This window comes from Notolepis coatsorum (assembly GCF_963971535.1).
Source record: "Notolepis coatsorum genome assembly, chromosome: 16".
In the NCBI taxonomy this organism is placed as follows: Eukaryota; Metazoa; Chordata; class Actinopteri; order Aulopiformes; family Paralepididae; genus Notolepis; species Notolepis coatsorum.
This window is the reverse complement of record NC_140180.1, coordinates 16,267,644-16,294,299: the sequence shown is the minus strand read 5'-3', so window position 1 is coordinate 16,294,299 and position 26,656 is coordinate 16,267,644. Positions and strand designations below refer to the sequence as shown.

Below are 26,656 nucleotides of genomic sequence, written 5' to 3'. Positions count from 1 at the left end.
TGGTTAGGTTAAGGTTAGAGTTATGGTTATGGTTAGGATTAGGATTAGGATTAGGATTAGGTTAGGGTTAGGGTTAGGGTTAAGGTTTGGGTTAGGGTTAGGGTTAAGGTTATATAATAGAATAGAAATCCTTTATTTATCCGGAAAGGAAATTCAGCACTACAGATCGCTCACAGTAAACAGTAAACATTTAGGTAGTCAAAACAAAGTCAGCCAGTTAGGGTTAGGTTAAGATTAGGGTCAGGGTTAAAGTTATGGTTAGTTACAGAATGCATGCACATGTGTGCGACGACTGGGGGAGGGGGGGGGGGGTGGAGGTTCAACATTTTGGAACCCTGAGCTTGACCTGGATGTCATCCGGTTGAATCTGACCACCACCACTGTTCCTCCTCACAGAATGCCATGGCGTGTTTGTTCCCGCTTCAGGTGGTGTCAGCGCGGAAGACGTGGAAGCCACGGTGGGCGTGGACGTGACCCTGGTGTGCAAGTACGACGCCAAGTACTACGGCAGGCTGGCGGTGTGCTGGGGCAGAGGGGCCATCCCCAACAGCGGCTGCACCGACGAGGTCCTCCGCTCGGACGGCACGACGGTGACCAGCAGACTGTCGGAGCGCTACCTGCTCATGGGCGACCTGGGGGAGGGCGACGTGTCCCTGGTCATCAGGCAGGTCCAGGAGAGCGACTCGGGGGTGTACGGCTGCCGCGTGGACATACCGGGCTGGTTCAACGACCATAAGCACCAGCTGACCCTGACTGTGGTACCAGGTGAGGACGCCAGAGCTCCTGTTTGAGTAAATCACAAAGGATCTCCTGTGCAGAAGTGGTATTTTATTCATTTATGCAATAATATAGGGTCAATAATTCAGTCCAGGCCAACTGACGATGAAGTTGGCTTCTCTTTTTAACCCACATGTACATTCTGACGTTCCCCGAAAAAACCTATAAGATCATGTTAGAAATGATGTTTAACCAATTTTTTTAATCAATTAAACGTTGCACAGCAACGTTGAAACAACATTATTATGAAGATAGAAGATTTTGACACCGCTATAGAGTGTTGTTTGGACGTCCCGCATGGCCCAACGGCCACTAAAGTTCATAAAGTATGCTGGTAGCAGCACTATTTTGGACCAGGGATTTTAATTCATATTTGACCTTGACCTTATTATGGCCAAATCATACATCTATGGATAGGGAAAATGCTCCTCTTTCCAATGGCAGGGTTGAATTTAGTCATTTCCTTTTTTTTTATGATAATTAGCATTTTTCGATAAATTCGTATTTCCGATAAATTGTATAAAACATCGGTAAAAATGAAAATATACACTTTGACTACTGTTTTTTATAGGGTTATGGTCTTTACTCTTGGCTACAAAAAAAAGATTTAAAAACATTAACCTCTTAACATCCAAGGGCCCACATGTGGACGATTCTTTGCCGACCTCTAGTGGCTCGGGTGTGTATTTCTTTTAATACAATATATAGATAGAATTAAAGCCCTATTTGTTGCCTGTCGATTGCCCTTTCAGGTGACAAAATCCGTTCAGCGGTTCTCGAGTTACATGCCGATATGTGAGGCGTGCCCCAAAGTACGCAAAAGTACACATTACCACCCCGACTCCCCGGGCTCTAGCTCCGTCAATCATTTGGCGATCTCAAATATCTTTGCACAGGGTTGTAGCCAATGAGTGTGGCTTTCCAATGATACCCCATGATCTGATAATTGGGGATCTAATACAGTCTCTATTGATCGATTTATGATAAAGAAAAGCAGGGTCCCCCTATAGGAGGACCTTAAGGCTTAACAGGAACCAATAACAGTAGAACCTAATGTGTGTTATTCCAGCCCCTGTGGAAGACGAAGCCATTACCCAGACACCCGTCCCTCCCACGGGGGTGAGACAGGGTAAGTAGCTACACATCCATCAACTATCCACATCTTTCAGAAGAATAACACCTATGTTATTAGTAAAAAAAATATTATAATAATTGCAACTGTACTGTATATTCGCTCCAAATCACGTGTTGTGTGAATGTTACTGTGTGGAAGGTAAATGGGTACAGACACTGGGGGCACAAATAATGATTAAGGACCAGGAGGAACTAATCAGGAACAACAAGTGTAGGAACAAATACTTAAATGGTAAAATAAGTAAATGGTGCAGTGCATTTATATAACAGCTTTTATCCAACGCGCTTTACAACTTATGCCTTTTTTTTACTTTTTTCTTTTTTTTTTTAACTTTTTTCTTTTCATGTCAACGTTCACACGCACAATATATGCTTACCTAGGATTTGACTTGATTCAACAACAAAGCAGTCGGAGCAATGACAAGCCGAAAACTGTCAAACATCCCCTGTTATTTTACCCACGCGACGCCACTGGGAACTACACCCGCTTTCAGAATGCATACACGTTATTCCTCCGGTCTAAGACAGAACAAAAACATTTTGAACAACTATCTCCCAAATCCAAAAACCACCGTGCTAAAACTCAGACTTGTGATGTTATCAAGTATAAAGTCTGAAGCTGCTCCATATGAATTGGGAAAGATGTTACAGGTGACACTGAGAGCACTCAGGGGAATGTTCCGAGTTCATAGGTACATCTTCTGACACCACTAATACAAATGGATTGAACTGCCTCAGGTCATGTAAATAACACATTCGAGTTTTTAACCCTTTCACTACCTCACTATACAGAAGGTTAACCTTTCACTGCCACATGACAAAGGGTTAACCATTTCACAACCACACTACAGGAGGTTAACCCTTTCACTACCACACTACAGACGGTTAACCCTTTCACTGCCACACTACATACGGTTAACCCTTTCACTACCACACTACAGACGGTTAACCGTGTGGTAGTGAGGGGGGTAACCTTCTGTCGTGTGGCAGTGAAAGGGTTAACCCTTTGTCGTGTGGCAGTGAAAGGGTTATCCTTCTGTATTGTCGCAGTGAAAGGGCTAACCCTTTGGCCGTGTGGTAGTGAAAGGGTTAATATAATTCCTCACAAGATCCTAGGTACAACATAAAACACTTTGCGCTCTTCCACTAATCTGTGACAGAAGTCTATAAACACAGAGTACTGACTCCCCAAGCTGGAGCCTTGAGTCTTAATGTGTGACGTCATCAAATTAGTGTATTAGTGACTGAATTTGTTTATTGTTTATGCGGATCCCCATTAGCCACATTAGTCACCTGGGCAACAGTTATAGCTCCTAGGGTCCACATGGAACAAAACAAAAACATACATACATACATACTGTACATATACTGTACCTATATTTCCAAAGATTTAACAAAAGAAGAGAAAATAATGAAGTAGCAAACAGATTTAGCTGGTCGTCCGTACTAATACACATTGGCCGTATTAGGGGGTGGGAAACTGATGGGTGGGGATTGGGCGTTGTGGACAGCGACTCCCACAGGTCGGTTGGTGCGCCTGTGCAGTAGAATCAGGAAGTGTCGGGGGCAGCGTGAGCCTCCCACGCGTTACTCCTCGCCACTGAGAGATCGAGCTGCGCAGGTGAAAAGATGCGACTGCTGTTACCTCAAGTACCGGAGGGGACTTGTGCTATGTATGAATTACTTAGTCCACATTGCAGCCGGCTTGTGGGAGGCAAGAAACAACGTCCGTGACAGGGGAGGGTTGAATTGGATGATACGAAATTGGGATGGGAGAAAATATAGAAAATGGGAGAAAAAGTGGATAAAAAAAAAAAAACAGGTGACACTGAGAGCACTCAGGGGAATGTTCCGAGTTCATAGGTACATATCTTCTGACACCACTGATACAAATGGATTGAACTGCCTCAGGTCATGTACTGTAAATAACACATTAGAGTTTTTAACCCTTTCACTACCTCACTATACAGAAGGTTAACCTTTCACTGCCACATGACAAAGGGTTAACCATTTCACAACCACACTACAGGAGGTTAACCCTTTCACTACCACACTACAGACGGTTAACCCTTTCACTGCCACACTACATACGGTTAACCCTTTCACTACCACACTACAGACGGTTAACCGTGTGGTAGTGAAGGGGGTAACCTTCTGTCGTGTGGCAGTGAAAGGGTTAACCCTTTGTCGTGTGGCAGTGAAAGGGTTATCCTTCTGTATTGTCGCAGTGAAAGGGCTAACCCTTTGGCCGTGTGGTAGTGAAAGGCTTAATATAATTCCTCACAAGATCCTAGGTACGTGAAGAGAAAATACAAGCAACAACATAAAACACTTTGCGCTCTTCCACTAATCTGTGACAGAAGTCTATAAACACAGAGTACTGACTCCCCAAGCTGGAGCCTTGAGTCTTAATGTGTGACGTCATCAAATTAGTGTATTAGTGACTGAATTTGTTTATTGTTTATTGTTTATGCGGATCCCCATTAGCCCCATTAGTCACCTGGGCAACAGTTATAGCTCCTAGGGTCCACATGGAACAAAACAAAAACATACATACATACATACATACTGTATACTGTACCTATATTTCCAAAGATTTAACAAAAGAAGAGAAAATAATGAATAGCAAACAGAAATCCAAAATGAGTCAAACGCAGAAAGAGAGGATAATGGACATTTTCAAATAAAAAGTGACGTTAAGAAATACACACACACAAATAGTTGATACATTGAAATGAGAATAATAATTGAATAAATGAAGAAGAGAATAACAAACATCTTAAAAGCTCAAACAATAATAAAGAGAAATAAACGAATGGACACTATAATGTAATAATAAAGATTGTAAAACAAGACACGAGCCAAACTATAATGATCCATCCCTTCAGTTGTTTTTTAAAGCACATTTTGTTATATGCACTTTTTAACAGACTAGGTAATTTATTCCATAGACTAGTGGCAGCTCTATACAGAACTGTCCTCTGCACGGCACAAGGGACAGGGATCACCACGCGACCCGTTACCTGTCTGGTGGAGCGATGTCTATTGCCACTGTATGAGATCTTTGAACGTAAGCGTGTTGACCTCGCCGTAGTGCAAATAGAGTGGAGAAAGAGCAGGACATCACTTAGTAATCTGTCCTGGACTTTTATCCACATGACAGAGCCACATTTGTGCAGGCCTGTCACATTTCTGTTTGAACAATTACATCCAAAGTAGTTTTACTTAGATGTATAGGGGCTTGCAGCTCTGAACGAGAAAAATACACCCGTATCCCAGTAGAAGTCACCATGGGTTACTGTCGCAGTGTCCTGGGAGTTCTTCCTTCTATGGCTGTTACTCTATCCAGCTGTCTCTGGCACAGCGCCAGGAGCTGCCTCTAGATGACATCACCCGTGTTTCAGACCAAGGAGAAACCGAGTACAATATTACATAACATGTGTCAATTCCATTTTAGGGTGGATTATCCTTCTAATAATTTTTTTATTGTGCCCCCCCCCCCCCCCCCCCCCAAAGTAAAGCGTTACATGTGTAATAATGTTTATGTTAACCATCTACGGTGATGACGGTGAGTGTCATAAATAACAGTAGAACCTAATGTGTGTTATTCCAGCCCCTGTGGAAGACGAAGCCATTACCCAGACACCCGTCCCTCCCACGGGGGTGAGGCAGGGTAAGTACACATCCATAAGATATTAACTATCCACGTCCTCCAGAAGAATAACACCTATAAAATCCATACTGGGTTATACTTACTTATTATTAAAAAAAAATTATTATTATTATTATTATTATTATTATTATTATTATTATTATTATTATTATTATTATTATTATTATTGGAATTGACATTATTAGACAATCTTTTAATAATGTATTTACTTAAAAAAAAAATTATATATATATATATATATATATATATATATATATATATATATATATATATATATATATATATATATATATATATTGGAATCACATTTTTGTACACTGTAAAAAATCATGTCGTCTTTTTTTACATAGTTGTATCAACTAAACAGGAGATGGCAAATATTAAATATCCAGTTTACACCACTCCTATTTAGTTGATTCAACTAAAGAAAAAAAACAATGCTAAAAGGTAACTTAAAAATACAAGTTGAGACAGCTTATAATGTTTTACAGTGTGCGAGGGGAAAAGGTGGAGTAATATACCATATTATTATTATAAAAAGGCCACATTATACTTTTTATACAGTACTGTATCCACCCCTTACAGACATGCTGACGACACCGACATTTGAAAAAAGCTGGTTCCCAACGGTAATAATATGGCATCATTTCTGTTTTAAATTTTATTTAACAGAGAAAGTAAGACATTACATTACGTCTACAGTTAGCAAAGATCTAGAGCAAATCATCAAGCATGTGATTTAGCGATACACAAATACTGTGTGTGTACGTGAAAGGTGTGTGTGTGTGTATGTCCGTGCATGTGAAAGAGAGAGAGAGACATACAGCACACAGTACATTTTCATCACACTACACATATTTACTGTGCATCCATACTACTGTTGCTATTTATAATTGACCCAGTCATTCCTTATTCCTTTTTCATTTCAGGAATGGTACGAAGCCTTCCTGGAGACAGGGAACATTGGCAGGGCGACAGTAGTTCTCCTCACCACTATAATCCTAATCCTCACCCTTATTTTCAGTAAGTGTGTGGAAGGGATTATAGTATGTGTCTCATCTGCCCCCGTTTCGATAGATACACCATGAATATGTAAATGTTACACCCTTGAAAGGGGGGGCGTCCTCTCTCTGCACCACCCGAGCGGCTGACACCAGAGTGTGGCTTATTTTACTTCCCTCTTTATAGACTCCATTCCGAGAGGCACCTGGAACTCTGGACATGTTTACGACGTGACAATGGCCGCCGCTGGTCTTCGGTCAAACCTAAAAGAGTCGTAGCACTCCCAAATAGAATTCTCAATGAATAGAACGTTGAAAGAAAATAATGATGTTAACGCTCGCGTTTTTCCTGTCCCCAGGGAAGCGGTGTGTGGCGAGACACGGAGAGAGCGACAAAAATGAAAACATCTACGAAGTGATCTCTGTGACGGACAGACGGACGATGTGAACGTCTTTTCCACTGTGCAATGTTCCAATATTGAGAGAGTATAAATACCTCGGTATCTGGTTTGATGACAAATTCACATTCAAATGTCGTATAGACAATCTTGTTGACAAATTCCGACAAAAGATATATTTTTTTGTCTAGAAATAGAAATAACTTTCCCATGCTGAAAAGGATTGTTGAGGCTGTTTTTCTCTCTGTTATGGATTATGGTGATGTGATTTATAGGCATGCCTCTGCCTCTACTCTTAAAGAAACTTTTTGGGAAATTATCTTATTTTTGCCATCTACCCTGGAGTTAGACAAGCAGATGCATACCCTTTTCTTCTCTGTGCATGTGTAGCAGGGTGGATTATCCCTGCTTCGTGGGAACGGCTGCTGACAGTCACAAGGTAGCTGGACACAGTAGAGCTCCGTCTGACTACACCCTCGTCTTTGGGCCTGGAGCGTCGACTGGAGGCTGGTAGTGTGAGTGGATGGGGCCCGGGATTTACCAACCTGGTCTGGTACTCTGGTCTTCCTTCCCTGCAGCAGGGCGGTCAGCAATACTCCCCAACACGCTCCCCACTTCCCCAATTGGTGACTGAATTGTAAATAAATACCCTGGGTCCCCCCCGCAAGCAGTACCCTCCCTTACGGACCCTAGAAACCTTACAATGAAAAGGGAAAGGTGGAATAGGAAGGAGTTAATTATGTCAACGTTACCCACACCAAAAGAGTTGTTCAACGGCTCATGTATCGACACACACACAGAGCTCCCATCCAATACTTTAATGTTATTTATACTGTCAGTACAATGGCTTACTCCTAGTGACCAATTGGACTGAAGTCCCACTATAGTTTCGTTGGTAACTCCATACCTCATAAACACGTATATTATACACCCACCTCGGGGTTAATATCAGGGATAATATACTTTAATGTATTTGACTCATCGCCCACGTCTGGGTCTTCACCCTGGATAATACCTTCAAAAAGGCTTTAATTATACGGAAGGAATAGTACCTCCAAAAGGCGTTATCTATACTACACCAGGTCTGTAACTTCCCCACAGGGAAAGGGTTAATTGGATGGGAAAATATTATTAAGCACACATGTTATCACACTCAAAGAAAAGGAAAAAAAGCAACAAGTGGGCCCACAAAATACCAAACAGAAGTCCTATCTTAATGCCGGCATATATTGTTTGAGGTTCCCCTATTGAACGGTAGTAGCAACGTTAACTTCGCCCGCAGGCTGCACCACACTGTATACTGTATAATAGCTCTGGAGCATCAATGTCCATTTGTACTCATCCGAAATGGCCGCCTGGCCACGCCACTGTCGTCCGGAAGGCAAGATGGCGTTGAACGCTCTCGGTGGGGATACTAGCAGGCGGGGCTGGAGCAGAGAGGCAGTGCTGGCGGAGAGCGTGTGCTGGCCGATGACGACCTCTGCTGGTCGGGAAGAACTCCCGTGTACTGCAGGCAGCCAGGTGCAGGTCTGGTCGTAGGCTGGCATAGCAGACTGGTTGCAGGCAGCCGGAGCAGACTGGTTGTAGGGCTGGTGCTGGGACGACACGCGGATCTAGCTTGCCTCACTCACACTGCAGCTAAACTCTGGGTCCCAAACAGCCCTTCTGCTAGACGAGATATATCATAACGCAGGGTGCTCCTAAGCACCGTTCCTCTTCGCGCCACGCTGGCGGGGACGCCTCGCTAGAGGGAATAACTTTAACTTAAGCCCAACTCGGCTATACCGTTCGTATTCTAGGATAACTCGTGGTATATCACTAGGGATATTCAGGGAGAAACATGCAAGGCTCCACTACGAGTACATTTATAGGATAACCCGTAATATACTCCTGTTCAATACGGGGCTCTCCAGACATGACCGCTCCGGTCCAAGTTCAATGTCGAAGAGGCTGGTTCATCGCACCTCCGTCCCAGCCGGCCCGCCTCCCTCTCCGTCGCCCCCGCACGCTCTGCGCCTGCCACCGGCGCCCCCCGCTGGCACAGCCCACCTGCCCCACAGGGAAAAGGATTGTAGAATAGAATCCAGTAATGCCGTTTATAATCCATATTTCGGTCGGTGGAAGAAGGAGAAACTCGCATTATTGTTCGTGAGAATATCAATGATGTCTTCGTGCACAAAGGGGAAGCAGAAGGTTACGTTAGCACTTCTGAATAATAGAAGAATATTCAGGATGCTACACATGCATTAGGCTTAGGGAACAGCCGCACCGTTAGCCTAGCTTAGCGTCATTCACTGGAAGTAGGTGTGCCAGTGTAGCCTAGTTCCCAACAGTCACGAAATACACTCCAAATACAACTCCAAAACTTTCCTGTAAACATGTTGTGACCTGTGTATTTACCACGTGGAGAATTATTTAAAAAAAAAGCAGATATATACTCTGATTTTTATTTTTGCTGAACCACTGCCTACTGCGCGCAGTGATTTCATCACCTCAAAAGCCCTGTTTTTCAAAAGGCAACACCGCTAACGGTGCGGCTGTTCCCTAAGCCTAATGCATGCACAGAGACGAAAAGGGTATGTATCTGCTTGTCTAACTCCAGGGTAGATGGCAAATAAGCGAATTTCCCCAAAAGTTGGCGTGTTCCTTTAAGCTCTTGGATGCTGTTTATCATTCTGCTCTTTACTACTGATGATGTTTATAGCACTCATCGTTGTATGTATGAAGGGGTTGGGTGGTCTTCTCTTTCTGAGAGACGTGATAGACATTATTTATTTATATTTATATATTTATTTATAAGGCCCTTATTGAAAAATTGCCAACTTGGATCACAACTAGACTAGATTGGTCCTCTCGACGGCTGGCTTTCTTCGTACTGAGCTTGGAAGACCTGCCTTTAGTTTCTTTAGTATAGCACTTTAAAATTTAAATCCATCATTCTAAACCATTCTGTCTCTGTTTGTACCCGTTTTAATAGATTGTTTTATTGCGTTTGGCTGCCGCTTCCCATCGGAGTTTGTTTGTTTTTGTTCGTGTCTACACGTTAAAGTCCATGTACTATGTTTGTCCATGTACTATAATTCAATGTTTGTAAAGTTATTTGAGATACCTTATGTAAGGCGCTATATACAATAAATGTAGTATTATTATCTTTTATTAACAGTTTTTATATACATTGATTGTTCTCTTTATTTTATTATGTATCTTTTATAACTCTGTTTTTTTTTGTTTAGTTAGTCTAGTCGGCATAATTGTGAATGAGGGATAAATAAAGGCAATAATTTAAAATATTATTTCCCCCATTATCTTCAGTATGGCTAGGCATCCCATAATATCCTCTGAATGGTGTCTAGTATGTGGTTGTAAAGGCTCGGGAGGTTGTGGTTATCCTAGAGGTCACAGTAGGTCAGTGAGGTCAAGTTTAAAAATGTAATGGTTACTATGGTGAAGAACATCACCACACATGGATACAGGTGGGGTCATTGGAATGGAGAGTGCCTGCTTACCAGTCATATCATGCAATTCATGCGATTCCAAGACTGTTTAGGGACCACAGTATGCATACATACGCAAATACACCATTTTAGAAATAGGTGAAAATAATAAATGTATATTACATGCAAAAAGCTGCATGGTTTTGCCCCACAACTGCATGGGATTAGCATAAATATGGCATGGCCATAAAAGGGGAGACTCTTGCATATCAATTTAACTCATTTTCATTCTGATATCTCGAGGTGAGAGGCCACAGTATGCAGAAATAGGCAAATACACCATCACTGTGCCCTCGTCTGTCGGCTTCAGGCTGTGTTATTGCGATCAACAGTTCAACACACACATTGTTGGAAAGCTAAAATCGCTGTTTGATTGACACCCTACTCGACCTATTGCGTACTTCCAATCTCGGATTACAAGACCAAACAACCAACGAGCGTCAGTTTCGAACAAGTGACCACGTCACTTCTGACGGTGAACATCATTGACCGTTTTTGTAGCCAATGAAATTCTGGAGCTGACGGTATCTTATATGAGGGCTGATTCCTACGACAAAGGGAGAGAAGAAGACAAATAAGTTGTTTGGAGACTTACTCACTCGCGCGGAGTGGACGGCCATTTTGGATAAGCATACCGAATTATTACCGATACAAACATGAGAAAAACATGTGTAAAAACACAAATTTTCTCTGGCATTGTTATCAACTTTGGTCCAAGATAAGACTTCAGGCTGTGGACCCATTCTGTTTTCCAGCTCATAATACCTCTCAGCTGGAACTCTTTTGCAGGCATTTGTGTTCAAACCTCTGTAACTCTATTCCATTTGCACTCAGAGTGATGGTAGATAATTCATAATGTTTCATTTCAAAAGAGACCAGACTCAAGCATGTGTTGTAAGTGGTTCAAGAATAAATCGCAAATTACTTTGGGTATGCAATCGACAGGCGTTGTATGCAAAACTAGCCTGATGCTTGCCCGATGGATAATAGGTAAATAATGCATTTGTATTACATGCCGAAAACTGCATAATTTTGCCCCATAACTGCATAGGATTGCAGTCACATTTATATTTAGTCATTTAGCTGATGCTTTTATCCAAAGCAACTTACAAGTTCTGTACAACAAGTCAGCAGGAAGGGTACAACTCTGGCAGCTAAGGGTAAGTAACAGTGTTCATCAAACAGTGTTGAACTTGAGGGCTACAGTGTTGAGTTCATAGTAGTATAGACATATTAGCATAGTAGGTACTAATATAGTTGTACATAACCCCAGACCCCAGTTGCTATTGCATGTACTTATTTGTGTTTCATTACACGTACAGTATATATGTACATACTTGCCAACTGTTTCGCCTGTTTTATAGCAACACTACTATCACTGACATCTAAGAAGGGAAATGCCCTCTTGACCGGCCCTTCTAAGGTTTCTCCCCTCCACATTTCCTGTTGTGCTTTTTTCCTGCTAGGTTTTTAGTGAGTTTTTCCTTACCTTCGCGTCTGGAAAATATTTTACATTTTATTTTGGATTTCATGGTGTTTTTTGTTTTGTTCTTGATTTATTGTGATGTTTCTTCTTGACTTGTTTAAAGAAGATGTGTCCGGCCCAGGGGGACATTAACGTGTGTTGTAGGGCCTTGATTTGATTTGATTTGATAGGCAAGGAAGATTCCTTAGTAGCATATTGCATACAGGTAAAAGACAGTAGACAGAGAAGACATGGGGCCTGTCTGTAAAGGGGAGACTCCTGGGTTTCCATAGAACTCCTTTTCATTCACCTATCTTGAGGTGAGAAGTCAATGGACTCCTTTGAAAATGGCCCTGCAATTTCTTTCCCTCGCCTGACGGGCTGACTGCCCTGTGTTGACTCCTACTGTATTCTAATCCCCTTTGATTAACTGCAGAGAAGACATTTTAATTGCTGAGATTAAGAAAGGAAATTACCAAAATTCCATAATATAGGAGGCAGTTTAACACCAACGCCCCCCCCCCCCCCCCACACACACCCCCACACACACACACACCCACGCACACACACCCCACACAAATGCGCACGCACGCAAGCACGCACGCACACACACACACACACACACACACACACACACACACACACACACACACACACACACACACACACACACACACTTTCATCTCAAGCTATACTGAAATGGTCTAGTTAGTATGTCCCACATGTGACTGAACAAGTGTGTAACCACAAGCTTGTTCTCAACTGAACTGTCTGAATTATTTTAGAGAAAGGAACAGAACAAATGACAATGTCTCTTGCCAGACACTCTGGGGCCCTTGCCATTGGGCATAATTTTGGCAATTTTTAAATAAATGTACATCTGAGGTAAGGAATGCCTAATTGTATTACTATTTGAATTGAATCACTAGCTCAGATAATTTTCTCACTGGTTTAATATCTGAACAGAAAGTGATTTGTCTGGCCTTTAATAGGAACTTTTGTTTAAACTGGTCCTTTTTTTTCTTTTTTTTTTTTTTTCTTCGTTTTTCCAGCTTTATTGGTCAGACATGACCGACAGAGGAGAGGGAGAACGGGAGAAGATGTGGGGGAGGACATGCGGCAAATCCGTCCGGGAGCGGGAGGTGAACCCAGGTCGGCCGCGTGGGTCTGCGAGGCAGTATGCGGTGCGTCACTCGGGCGTCCAGCTGGTCATTTATTTGATAATAATTATATGAAGAGTCCACTTTTAGTAAGCATGAGGTGGTGCAAACTGTGAGGCATGCCTGCCGCTTTGTAGATTTGTCAAAAGCATTTGACACAGTTGATTACTCTCTTTAGTTGCAAAGGTTAATCAATGTTGGCTTTGACACATTTGCTTGCAAATGGTTTCAGAGCAATTTGTCCGAGAGACAGTGTGTGAAAATGGCAAATGCCCAGTCAGAGTTCTTGCCCATTACAAAAGGCGTACCGCAGGGTTCAAATCCTGGGGCCAGTCTTATTTACTATTTATATTAATGATATTGTCTCTTCTTTGAGGGGTTGTCGGGGTCATCTCTGTGGATGACACTATTGTCTATTGTGTTGCGGACTCTGTACAACTAGCCATTGAAATCTTAATACGTATCCATCTTAAAGTGGTACTCAATGCAAATAAAACAGAATTAATGCTGTTCTCTAGAGCCAATTAAGGGTTCTAGATTATAATCTGGTGAATGGGTCTGTTATTATATAAATATCTTGGCATCTGGCTTGATGATAAATAATATCATGAAGATAAAATATGTCAACTGTGACAGAAGGTTGGCTTTTTGTACAGAAACAAAACCAGTTTTCCTATGTTTAGCAGGAGTGTCATTGAACAAAATTTTCGGTCTGTTTTGGATTATGGAGATTTAGACAGCTACTGCTTCCCAGTGGCGGCTTGTGGATTTTTCTCTTGGGGGGTCGATCATACCAAAAATGTACATGTACCAAGGCACAATGCCACACTGCACACAAACACGCACGTGCGCACGCATCGCGAAACCACACACTACTGTGTGCGTCAGAGAGCGTCTGTGAAACCAAAAGCATACGGATATTTAAGTAGGTAAAGTTACAGTACAACTATCACCATTGCCATCAGCGAGAGAGAGAGAGAGAGAGAGAGAGAGAGAGAGAGAGAGAGAGAGAGAGAGAGAGAGAGAGAGAGAGAGAGAGAGAGAGAGAGAGAGAGAGAGAGAGAGAGAGAGAGAGAGAGAGAGAGAGAGAGAGAGACCGAATTAACTCACTGTTTACGTGGTCCACTGTTGTCCCCATACTGTTGATGTATATCCAGTTATCCACTCTGTCCAGACTGCATCCAGATTAGCTTGTTAGCACAACACAACAGTACTGTGATGAATTCAGTGAATGAGTGTCTTTGCCCATTTCCGCGTCGAACAGCCTGCAAACTACCTGGCGTTCTATCACCATGCTCTAAGACAAACTCTAACCTTAACCAACTTTGAAAGAGTGCCTAAGCTTAACCGTCGAAAGAACTTGCCGTCACGCTCTAAGACAAACTCTAACGTTACCTAAGTTCGCCTGTGCATCCGACCAAGAACTACCTGGCGCATTCTATCACCCTGATCTCTAAGCCAACCCGAGAAATGCGGCTACGGAAAAAGTACTGGCATCGCGTCGGCCAATCAAAGAGCGCCTCCGCGAAATGCGGCTACGGAAAAAAAACTGACGTCGGCCAATCAGAGAGCGTCTCCGCGAAATGCGGCTACGGAAATTCTAGACGCTGCTAAGGCTGCTTGCCTAGACCGCTTCAAATCGCGCCCGGCTTCCAACATAATACATCATATTTCAACGCACAGCGCGTTACGCACTGATTGGCTGCGACGGATACAGCAATGACGCACTCAGAGCGCTATTGCGTCTAGCCCGGGCCGAGAAATACGGCTAGGAGAAATGCGGCTATGCGACATGAGTCACTTCCTGTTCAGGAAAACGATTATTTTTTATTTTATATATTAACGTTATATTGTGCATTGGAAACACAAACATACTTAAAATTAGTAAATATTATTCATTTTAAACATGTTTATATTATTTATAGGGCTATAAAACAAAAAACAAAAAAAAAATGTGTTTCTTTTTCTTCTCTCTTTAACAGGGGGGTCGGCGCCCGAGCGCCCCCAGTGGCCAGCCGCCACTGCTGCTTCCACTCTAAAGCTTTTGGATTCTGTAAATCATTCTGACCTTAGATGTAGTGACAGTACCCATCATTCTATCCTATATGATAAAGTTGGGTGGTCCTCTCTGGCAAGAGAGACGTGACTTGCATTGGAAACTGTTTCTGTATAAAGCCATTATCGGTTATCATCCACCCCCATCACTTGATTACTCTCTTTAGTTGCAAAGGTTAATCAATGTTGGCTTTGACACATTTGCTAGCAAATGGTTTCAGAGCAATTTGTCCGAGAGACAGTGTGTGAAAATGGCAAATGCCCAGTCAGAGTTCTTGCCCATTACAAAAGGCGTACCGCAGGGTTCAAATCCTGGGGCCAGTCTTATTTACTATTTATATTAATGATATTGTCTCTTCTTTGAGGGGTTGTCGGGGTCATCTCTGTGGATGACACTATTGTCTATTGTGTTGCGGACTCTGTACAACTAGCCATTGAAATCTTAATACGTATTCATCTTAAAGTGGTACTCAATGCAAATAAAACAGAATTAATGCTGTTCTCTAGAGCCAAGGGTTCTAGATTATAATCTGGTGAATGGGTCTGTTATTATATAAATATCTTGGCATCTGGCTTGATGATAAATAATATCATGAAGATAAAATATGTCAACTGTGACAGAAGGTTGGCTTTTTGTACAGAAACAAAACCAGTTTTCCTATGTTTAGCAGGAGTGTCATTGAACAAAATTTTCAGTCTGTTTTGGATTATGGAGATTTGACAGCTACTGCTTCCACTCTAAAGCTTTTGGATTCTGCAAATCATTCTGACCTTAGATGTATTACCAGTGACAGTACCCATCATTCTATCCTATATGATAAAGTTGGGTGGTCCTCTCTGGCAAGAGAGACGTGACTTGCATTGGAAACTGTTTCTGTATAAAGCCATTATCGGTTATCATCCACCCCCATCACTTTATTAATAGACTATAGTGTGGGACCTTATCACACTAGCTCTGGTGATTGGCTAACACTTAAGGTTCCCAGAGTTTGCACTGAATTAAGAAAATCTGCTTTTAGCCTCTATGCCGTCTGACACTTGGAACTTTTTGCAATGCAAATTAAAACTCAATACATTAGTATCTATTGGTCAGTTTAATTATTTAATAGCAAACCATTTCACCACAGTCTGCAGTTGTTTCTAATCATTTAAAATTGTTTAATTGATTGACTTTTTTGTTTCTACATTGTCTCTGTATCATTGGGAATAAGAGCGTGCTCTCAATAATGACCTTTGGGATTAAATAAATATTTTAATCATTTTCAACAGGTTAATATAGGTCTTTGAGGTCCCCTAAACATGTCTTTACATTTTACATTATAAATATAAAAAAAAGATGCTCAGCGGTTAAGCCTCTATATCCCTCTGTTCCAGTCCTGTTCTCTCTCACTCACTCACACTCACACACGCACACACACACACACACGCATGCACGCACGCGCACGCACACATGCACGCACGCGCACGCACGCACACATGCACACATACACACACGTTGTTATTAACTACGCCGATTGTGGCATTTCAAGAGGGAGGGTTCTTCACAGTTGAACTGCAGAAACTGCACTATATACATACATTACATTACAGTGTTGAGTGATGAGGCGACCCCTCATTGTGTAAAAACAATGTAACACACAGGAAAAGGCCATTTCTACAATAGGGACCCTTTAACCCTTTCACTACCACGCTACATAAGGTTAACCCTTTCACTACCACACAGCATACGATTAACCCTTTCACTACCACACTACAGAAGGTTAACCCTTTCACTACCACACTACATAAGGTTAATCCTTTCACTACCACACTGCATACGATTAACCCTTTCACTACCACACTACATAATATTAACCCTTTCACTACCATCCTGCATAAGGTTAACCATTTCACTACCACACTACATAATATTAACCCTTCCACTACCAACCTACAGAAGGTTAACCCTTTCACTACCACACTACATAAGGTTAACCCTTTCACTACCACACTGCATATGATTAACCCTTTCACTACCACACTACATAATATGAACCCTTTCACTACCATCCTGCATAAGGTTAACCCTGTCACTACCACACTACAGAAGGTTAACCCTTCACTACCACACTACAGAAGGTTAACCCTTTCACTACCACACCACAAATGGTAAACTCTTTCACTACCACACTACAGAAGGTTAACCCTTCACTACCACACTACATAAGGTTAACCCTTTCACTACCACACCACAAATGGTAAACTCTTTCACTACCACACTACAGAAGGTTAACCATTTCACTACCACACTACAAAGGGTTAACCCTTTCACCACCACACTACATAATGTTAACCCTTTCACTACCACACTATAAAAGGTTAACCCTTTCACTACCACACTACAAATGGTTAACCCTTTCACTACCACACTACAAATGGTTAACCATTTCACTACCACACTACGAAATGTTAAGGTTTTCAATTCAGGGACCTAAATTACATTATTTTCCTCATTGAAGACTCAATGAAACATGAACAGCTAAAACATATTGCTACTGGTTTCATGTGGGTGGAAATAAAGACATGAGACCTCTTTTGGATCCCAAGCCATAGTTTTAGAAACCAAGCTGCCGTAGATAAATGACAACATTAGATTTGTGATGTTGACTGAGGTTCGCATGAGGCAAGACAAATTGAGATGGAATAGTTCTCAAATAATGAGCCTTTTCTTGGAATGAGTTTTTCTTGGAAAGAAAGAAGAAGAATCTATCCTGGTTGTAAGGTGCTATACTTGTGGGGAGACAGTGCCACCTTGTGGATGGGAGACAGTATTGACTGACATGAGAAATTGACACTTGCGTTCATCATCAACTGTAAAGAAAATTCATGGTTAGAAAGATAGATAAAATAAGGGTAGAAATGAAGGGAAACTTGTATACAAATAAAATAAAAATATAAACATGGCTGCAATGTACTCAGGTGTAGATGGCGCATTTGGGCTGATTATTTACATGAAATGTGCAGGTAATTATAGACTATGTAAACATAAGTACATGCTGTAGATAGAATAAAATTTTGCCTAAGTTAGAAGCATGTATAAGCATGAAACACTTTACATGATCTCAATCATTATCATACACACTAGCGGTTCTCAAAGTGGGGTCCAGGGACCATTAAGGGGTCCTTGAAGGAATCCCATGGGATCCCCAGCAAAATGGTAAGGTAAGGTAAGGTACATTTTATTTGTATAGCGCTTTTCTAGATTAAAATCACAAAGCAGTAAAAAGTGAATCAAAACAACATAACCACACACGTTACATCACATATAATATCAATTAAAATCTTGTACAAATACTTTACAAAAAGTTGATTAAAATAACACAACCACATACACAAATGTTACACCGCATACATCAGGGGTGGCCAACCAGTCAGAGACTAAGAGCCACAAAAATTACTGTGGTACCACAAAGAGCCACACCATATACCAGCGTTTCTCAACCTTTTTTTTCAGTCACGGCACCCTTCATGTGTTTATAGGTCTCACCCTCTGGCCTCTGAAGTTGCTAATGTCTTTTTTATTTGGGCCTCACAGGGTTAAAAGTACCCTGTGAGACCCACGGTTGCAAAATTACAAAATCACTTTCTTAAGCCGTTTTGAGGCTGGGCTCCAACCACCGTGTGGCCTGGTGCCAACTGCCACATCAACTGCCACATTATTATGCAGCTGAGAAATCTCTGACATCACAGATATGCAAATTTTCAGATGACTCAGTTCAGTGAGGGTGAATATTGTGAGAGGAGAATTGGAAGAATGCGCCAATATGAGAATTAGAGACATAGATCCATAGATTAATATAAGTCCACATAGCTAAGAAACAATGGTAAACACTGAAAAAGGCCATTTATAAGATAGTTCCCATTTAAGCACATGTATAGTCAATTGGTCCTGTTGTTCAGCCTCACAATGCTATTTGATAGTAAATGTGTTTATATGTCCCACCCTCTGGCCTCTGAAGTTGCTAATGTCTTTTTAATTTGGGCCTCACAGGGTTAACCTCTTAAGCCCGAGATATACAGTAAAAGTGTATATTTTCAGCATTACGTTTGTTTACCAATTATTTTAACTGTTATTAGTGAAATATAAGATTATAGAAATCTCAGGGCATTGAGTCGGAAACCGGCGCATATTGACAGGAGGAAGTGGCACATCCAAAAGTGAGTGTAGTCTTTTGAAGGAAGAGACTCAGGGCTTTCAAATTTTGAAAAACGACCCTACCCAGCTCACACCAGCCCCTGTCAATCATCTGATTTCTGGATTAACTTTTTTATTTCTCTTATTTTTTGGGATTATCTCCCACAAACCTGAACGTTATTGCCATAAAACAGAACGCAGTTAGTTTCTCTACCTTTCTGTGAACGTCTTGCAAAAAACGGTGTTGCAATATGATGAAAAATGGTGGAGAAATTCCCTAGATTCAGATACCAAGAACATGCAAATGGACCATTTAAAAAAGAAATTAAATGTTTATTCTACGTCCTTGTGGAATGAGTGACATAAAAAAATATATATATATTTTTTCTTTTTCTTTTTATGGATGGAAGAGCCGCACATTGACGGGCAAAGAGCCGCATGCGGCTCGCGAGCCGCGGGTTGGCCACCCCTGGCATACATGATCAATTAAAGGCCTGACTATATAGAATGGTTTTAAGACCATGTTTAAAAGACTCCACACTATCAGCAGACCTGATTTCACAGGGTAGCTGATTCTACAGTTTAGGTGCTACAACTGAAAAAGCCAAGGCGGTCACCTTTGGTCTTAAGTTTGTCCGGGGGACGACGAGCACCCCTTGGTCGGAGGAGCGGAGAGCCCTACTGGGGCAGTAGGGGGTCATGATGAGCTCACTAATGTAGCTACTGGGGCAGTAGGGGGTCATGATGAGCTCACTAATGTAGCTTGGAGCTTCACCCTTTAAAGCCGTGTAGGTTGTGAGCGCAATTTTAAAACCAATCCTGTATTTTACAGGTAGCCAATGTAACATGGCTAACACAGGGGTAATGTGCTCTCTACGTTTGGTTCTGGTCAACAATCTGACGGCTGCATTCTGAATAGTTTGTAGTTTAACCCAAGCTGATTTGTCCAAACAAGTGAACAAAGAATTACAGTAATCAATTCGTGAAGAAATATAAACATGCATAACCTGTTCAAGACAGTGATATGGGATATTGGGGCACAATTGAGCAATATTTCTAAGTTGGAAAAAACATAGGTAAGTGACTTTAAGTACTCGTTAAAATTTAGAAACTGATCAAAGATGACCCCCAGATTTCTTGAGCTTGGCTTCAGGTAAGCGGCTAGTGGAAAAGTACAGTTACAACATCAGCTCTTTTAGTGTTCGGCCCGAAGTACAGTAACTCTGTTTTTCCACTATTCAGCTGTAAGAAATGATTATCCATCCAGGTTTTGATCTTGAAAAAACAATCAACAAGAGCTGACAGCTTATGAACATTTTGGGGTTTAAAAGAAAAATATAACTGGCTGTCGTCAGCATAAAGATTAATGTCTTAAAATGAACTGATAAGCTGTCCAAGGGGCACTGTAGACAGAAAACAACAGCGGCCCCAGAACGGACCCCTGGGGAACCCCACACGTCAGTGGAGAGGTGGCTGACATATATCCACCAACAGAAACAGAGAAAGACCTCCCTGACAGGTAGGGAAAAAAACTATAGGTTTTTTTAAGTGGCCTGGAACACAGCGTGAGAGAGAACTGTTTATTATGGCTAGAAGAGAAGGACCAATAGTAGGCAGTGAGTTCTTAAGAAAAGTAGTGGTAATGCATGAATCAAGGGTGCATGTAGAAGAAGATATGTTATTAATAATTGTGGTGAGCTCTTGCAATGACAGAGGAGCAAACTGATCAAATATTATGGGTATGGGTGGAACCACTTCATGGAGTGGCGAAGAGAAGACTGTGCTCTAATAATTGTGATTTTGTCCACAAAGAATGACAGAAATTGTTTGCAATTATCCTGAGAGAGAACAGAAGTGGATGGAGAACAATTCTGTTATAGTTTCAAATAGGACTCCTGGGGCTACATTTACTATCCCTTATTAGGTTGGAGAAATAGCTTGCCCTAGCATCTATAACCACAATGGGGAATAGTTGCACCAGAAAGCATCAGTGTACACTTTCCCTATGGATCTGCTGTCTGTTGGGGGACAATTCAAGCAGGATAACTATGGTTGAATGAAGAAGAAACAAGTATGCACTCTGCTACTAAGGAATCTACCATGCCTATATTAGTATGCTAATATGTCTATACTACTATGCACTCAAGACTGTAACACTCAAGTTCAACACTGTTTGATGAAGAATGTTACTTAGCTGCCAGAGTTGTACCCTTCCTGCTGACTTGTTGTACAGAACTTGTAAGTCGCTTTGGATAAAAGTGTCAGTTAATCACTAAATGTAAATGTAATGGCCTCTGCAAACAAAGCAAAAAAATGACAATACCACATCCAAGATCTTCACTTTTGATTGTTTACCGTATTAGTATGATGCATATTTATAAATACTTCACCAAAAAAACAATTCTGATTTATTTTGCACATATACAGGCCTAATCCCACACACATCGAATAACTCAAAACAGTTTTGCACCCCGCTCTAACCCTATCATTTTCAAAATAATCCTGTTGCTAGGGAAACAGCTTAACTGGAAATAAACTGGGGCCAAAATAGAATGTTTATAAAAAGGTGTATAACTGCTATTGTGTTACTTTAGGTGAAACTATTCTCTCTCAGCTGAACACAAGGATCCAATGGCCCCGATGACATCACTGGTGGCCATCATTTTCAAGCTCATTTACTCTCAATAACTGTCAAACTGAATTAATGTGTGCAAAACCGTTTTTGATGTGTGTGAGGTTATGTGCAAAATAAATAATAAAGCATTGTTTTTAGGTGAAGTGCCCCTTTAAGGCATCATACTGTCCTTATACTGTACTTATTATACTACAACTCTGTACATACAGTATGCCTGATTAGCACTACACGCAGTAGTACTAATTTGTATATTTTGTACTCAGTTTATTCACCTGTACATTGTATATTACTATTGCACTTTACTGTTACATTTGCACTCTGATTGGATGGCAAATGTATTTTCGTTGAACTGTACTTGACAATACATGCTGTATAATGACAATACATTTTAATCTAATCTAATCTAAAAAGAGAAAGGACCTTTTTGTTCACCCACCTTTGACCTTTGTTCAGACAACCTGAGAGAAAACTTAATAAGAGCGAGTCTGTTTCACGTTTTCTTCATTAAAGACACAAACAGCTGGAACACCATCCCCGCCCACAAGACTATGTATTTACCGGTTGTAAATACATAAAGTTACTGCGAGATTCAAAATTAAAGCTGTAAGTGGTCAAATAAGTGTTAAATAGCTGTACATTCTGACATCACTGATATAGAGTGTTTGGTCAGTAACATGGGTCTCCCAGTCCCTCAGCTCTGCAGTAAACAGGAAATACATTTTCTGTAATAGAAGCAAAAAAAAAATAGAAGCAAAAAGGCGATACAGGGATAAAATTTAACTTCAGTTTGAACAGGCTGACTCTAGAGGTATGTGGCAGGGCCTCAGAACGATGACAGGTTACAAAGGCACCTCCCTCAAGCTGAACAGTGACATCTCCTTAGCAAATGATCTCAATGGCGAGCACAGAAAGACTCAGAAGGAGCTTCTATCCCCAGGCCATCAGGCTGCTAAACGAACAATAATCGCTAAACGAACAATAATCACTATGCAACAACCATCAAATGCACACAGCACACACACCCACACGCACACACACACTCACTCAAACAAACAACACACTGCAGCACCCACTCTCCACACTTTAGATCACACAAACACACTTACACTTTATATTTATTGATAAAGGATTTGCACTACAACTCGTACACCTACTGTGAATTGTACCTAAACTGCACCTCGTCCATTTATGCCTTGCACTATATAGTATTGTATATTAGTACACTGCACAGTATTGTATATTGTATGGTAACTACGTCTACGAACATTGTACATATGTCTAAACTGAACACTGTGACCTCTTTTTTTTTTTTCTCTTCTAATTTTTACTATGTTTTTATTTCATACTTATCTTGTCATGCACAGTCTCTGGAGCGCAACAGTAAGAAGCATTTTGTACAAAAGTATTCTGTACTTCTGTATGACAACTATTAAAGAAACTTGAAACAATACCTTCTATGCAAGGTTTGAAAAAAAAAATATCCAAGCCTGCTTGCCTCAACGACTACCGCCCTGTAGCTCTCACCTCCATAGCCATGAAGTGCTTTGAGAAGCTAGTGAAGGGCTACATCTGCTCCTCCCTCCCCATCAACCTGGACCCCCTGCAATTTGCATACCGCCCCAACAGGTCCACAGAGGACGCCATAGCCCATGTGCTGCACACAGCAGCATCACACCTGGACAAGAGGCAGGGGAACTATGTGAGAATGCTGTTCATCGACTACAGCTCAGCATTCAATACCATAGTCCCCTCCAAACTCATAGCCAAGCTCAGGGACCTGGGCTTGAACTATGACCTCTGCCAGTGGGTCTTGGACTTCCTGACGGGCAGACCCCAGGTGGTGAGAGCAGGCAACTGCACCGCCTCATCCATCACTCTCAACATACAGTAGGGGCCCCCCAGGGCTGTGTTCTGAGTCCCCTCCTCTACTCCCTGTACACACATGACTGTGTGGCACAGCGGAACAACAACACAATCATCAAATTTGCTGACGACACAGTAGTGGTGGGCCTGATCTCTGCAAATGACGAGAGGGCCTACCTGGAAGAGGTCAAGGTCCTAGCGGGATGGTGTCAAGAGAACAGCCTCTCCCTGAACGTCAGCAAAACAAAGGAGATGATTGTGGACTTTAGGAGGTCGGGGGTCAGGGACTACAGCCCCCTCAGCATTGACGGGGCACCGGTTGAGAGCGTGAACAGTTTTAAGTACCTCGGAGTCCACATATCCGAGGACTTGACATGGACCACACACATTGACAGTGTTGTGAAGAAGGCACGACAACGCCTCTACTTCCTCAGGCGCCTAAGGAAGTTCCAAGTCAGTCAGAAGATCCTTAAGAACTTCTACTCATGTACAATAGAGAGCATCCTGACTGGCAATATCACCACCTTTGGGAATAGCACCACACAAGACCATAGCAGACTACAGAGAGTGGCCCGTTCAGACGAACGCACAATTGGAGGGGGGCTTCCCACTCTCCAGAACATTTACAACATGGGTGCATGGGTAAGGCTAAGAGAATTATCAAAGACTCCAGCCACCCAAACAACTGCCTCTTTGAACTGCTGCGGTCAGGCAAGTGATACCGGAGTCTCATGGCAAGCACAGAAAGACTCAGAAGAAGCTTCTATCCCCAGGCCATCAGGATGCTCAACGAACAATAACACTATGTAACAACCATCAAATGCACTCACAGCACACATATCCACACGCACACACTCACTTTAAACAAACAACTCACTGCAGCACCCACTTTACACACTTTAGAACACCTAAACACACTTTGTATTTATTGGTAAAGAATTTGCACTACAACCCATACCTCATTACACCTTACTGTAAATTGTACCTAAATTTGACCTCATCCCATTTCTGCTTTGCACTATATAGTATATTGTATATTAGTATATTGTATGGTAACTCAGTTACTTCTACTCTGCATTGAACATTGTACATATACATACTGAACACTTGTGCCTACGTACGTGACTTCTATTTTATACTTGCTATACTTATTTTATTTTATTTTATACTTACCTATTTTTGTCTAGCACAGTCTGGAGTGTAACAGAAAGAAGCATTTTGTATAAAAGTATTCTGTACTTCTGTATGATGACAACTAATAAAGAAACTTGAACTTGGTATCCCTTCTAACAGAGAACCCTAGACATCTTTTACTTATTTCAATAAATCTTGCCAAGCCAGATTTGCTTACTGCACTCATAGATTATTTTAGCCTACTTGTTTCAAGGACACTTGCTTAAAACTATTTTTAGTATTTGCGTATCGGTAAATCACGTGCTTGCTGATTTGCTGTAGATCCTTGCTGCCTGTATGTCTTACTTTTCCTGTTAAATTAACCAAATTTAAACAGAAATTATACCTAAGTCATATTACTTAATTTATATGGATCTATGAACAGAACCAGTCAAACCATTGTAAAATATTTATACAGTACATATATACAGTATAAAAAATATATATATAATGGTTTTCACTCGTATAAATACAATGGTAAAAGGAGAAGCCCAATGCAGGATTACTAAACGTCCAGGTCAGCAGACCCAGATGATAGCTCAGCAGTCTAAGAGCACAAACGAAAGCTCCTTCTGTAACCCAGACTGTTTGAAACGGGGTCAGTTGGTGCATTTTTTTATATAACACTTTTTTCGTCGTACAGCCCTGGCCTATATTTTATTTCATAAATATATTATTCTATTGTGCTTAACTTAGCTCATATTTCATTTTATTTTACTCCATCACTTTATTGTATTATCTGGCTGTCCGCTAATGTCGCACCAGTAACGTCCAAAGCAAATTCCTTGTATGTGAAAAGTATACTTGGCAATAAAGACCTTTCTGATTCCCAAGGACAGATCGATATGCTGCCCGGGAGGAGCGGGAATCTTCCCATTACCAGACGACAGCTCTACCTTCTGAGCCACTGTCGATAATTTAATTTTCCCATATTGGTAGATAGGCAAATATGATATCTGAACAGAGTTGCTGCGCTCTAACATAGAGGCTTTGCAGTCACACCTGAACTCTGCATTGAAGAATCACTGGAGATGCTGAAGCTTGAACTCTGGGCGTCATACATGCGAAGCATGCGCTCTACCACTGAGCTACAGTACATCCCCTTATCTTTTCTCTTATATGGGGGTCAATGGGGCTCATTACCGTTTGTATTTTATCTCAGTACGTTTATCACGTCTATTTTATTTCCATTCTATTTTATTCTATTATTATTTGTATTTTTTGCACAATCGAAGCGGGCATGGCATTTCACTATATTATGTCTTGTGTGTGTATGTGATGAATAAACCCCTTGAATCTTGAAGCAGCTGTAATGTAGTAAAGTAAAAAAAAAAAAGAAAAAACGTTTTTTCTTAATAGTTGTGATTAAATTATTCCAAAATTATACATAAGGTATATCTCAGACTAGAATAATGTCAACAGTTTGGTTGATTCACGTAGTCCTCTCTCTTCCTAACCATCGGAGTAAGCACATTTACATGCGCGTGTGCAACGAGGAACCAAAACCACAGAAAAGGAAGCGTGGTCACGTTCTTCCGCTTCACAATTCCTTGCCGTGGGCGACTTGTGGACGGTGTCATGACTCATGTGGAAGCTGGGGTTCAACGCTGAGGCCACTCTTTGCATCAGTGTGTAGCTCTGTGGGTGAACCAAA

The 26,656-nt window shown here is 41.4% G+C and overlaps 1 long non-coding RNA gene across 1 annotated transcript; it reads left to right on the top strand.

Moving 5' to 3' along the window:
* Positions 1–1,844: 1,844 nt before the first annotated feature.
* On the top strand, positions 1,845–6,216 carry LOC311242866. Its single transcript, XR_014620642.1, has 3 exons — positions 1,845–1,906; positions 5,525–5,584; positions 6,170–6,216. It is a non-coding gene; the product is annotated as an uncharacterized lncRNA (long non-coding RNA).
* The last annotated feature ends 20,440 nt before the right edge of the window (positions 6,217–26,656 follow it).